This window comes from Panthera onca, chromosome B2 (genome assembly GCF_046562875.1).
Source record: "Panthera onca isolate mPanOnc1 chromosome B2, mPanOnc1 haplotype 2, whole genome shotgun sequence".
Taxonomy (NCBI): Eukaryota; Metazoa; Chordata; class Mammalia; order Carnivora; family Felidae; genus Panthera; species Panthera onca.
The window spans coordinates 22,134,632-22,135,892 of record NC_138343.1 but is presented as its reverse complement, the minus strand read 5'-3'; the positions used below and the strand labels follow the sequence as shown (position 1 = coordinate 22,135,892).

Here is a 1,261-nt window from a genome sequence, read left to right as displayed (position 1 = left end):
AATATTGGCAGCTTACATTTGTTGGGTGCTTACTACTTGCCAAAACACAGAAAGCAATTGTTTCTTTTAGATGTTCACATCCCAATCAGATGCCATGCCACCATGATTATTCCCACTAATCAAATTAAGTGAAAAATTAAGTTACTTGCCCAGGAGCACTCATAGGATTTCAATCAACTTGCCTGATTTAGAGCCTAAGTTCTTATTTATTTATTTATTTATTTGTTATTTATTTATTTATTTTCTGCTCCAGGTTTATTTGTACAAATAGCACAGGAGAGCACCAGCCTCAATGCAGAAAGAAGCCCAAGGGTCACTGCAGTCCATCTGTCCTCACATCAACTAACAGAGACCTCTGGACTGGAGCCCTTGTGGGAACCTGGAAACCTTTAGGAGCCAGGGCTGGAGTGGCAGCTGCAGCGTGGGTTTTAGTTTGAACCTTGCACTTGGCCTTTGGTGGACAGAGCCTGAGCTACAGCCTGGGCTTTAGTTTGAGCCTTGCTCTTGGCCTTTGGCTGACAGAGCCTGAGACCCTTGGCAATGTGGGTACAAGCAGGTTTCCTGAGCTTGGGGTGAGCAATATAAGCAAGTTGATTGAGCTGGTGGCTGCTGCCTTTTGGGATCTTGGACTTAACCCCATTGGGATTGACAAAGGCTTCTATATCCTCGGCACATGCACTCGTGGCTTTGGTGTTGTTGGTCTGCCTCTTCTTCAGGCCCTTCTTGTGCTTCTTGGAAAAGTGTGTATCCCTCAAGAACTTGGGGTCCACCCCCTTAACAGATTCCTGTCTTTGTGATTGGGGTTTCTTGATGCTGTTTCTGTGCCATTTTCATGATCAATGGTGTGTGGTGTGGTTCTTGGCCTTGGCCATGTCTGCACCAAAGCCTGTGTCTAGGACCAAACAAGTCCCTGTTTTTGACCTCAACTACTTTAGATGTTTTCTAGTTCAGGTCCACTACAAGTTTGCAAACTGTTTGCACCATTTAATTCAGATGATTTTGCTTTAATAGGAAGTCTTTCCCAGTGAAGAAAGCATTCATACTACCCAAATAACAGTAGGTCTTCCTCAAGAAATAGGTTGCCATCTTCTCACCAACAAAGCCATGTTTGGGACAGTGTGCTAGTTCATTTCATTACCAGAAAGGAAACTCTGTTCTCTATGTGATAATCACATATATAGAGAGTTTCTATAATGGTGTACAGCATTTTTTTCTAGCTATTCCTTTCAAGCTGCTACTCAGCTCATAAAGAACTAATTGG

At 43.2% G+C, this 1,261-nt stretch overlaps 1 pseudogene; it reads right to left on the bottom strand.

Annotated features, from left to right (window-relative positions):
- Window positions 1-313: 313 nt before the first annotated feature.
- Window positions 314-872, bottom strand: LOC132667885 (large ribosomal subunit protein eL29 pseudogene; annotated as a pseudogene).
- Between the last annotated feature and the right edge of the window lie 389 nt (window positions 873-1,261).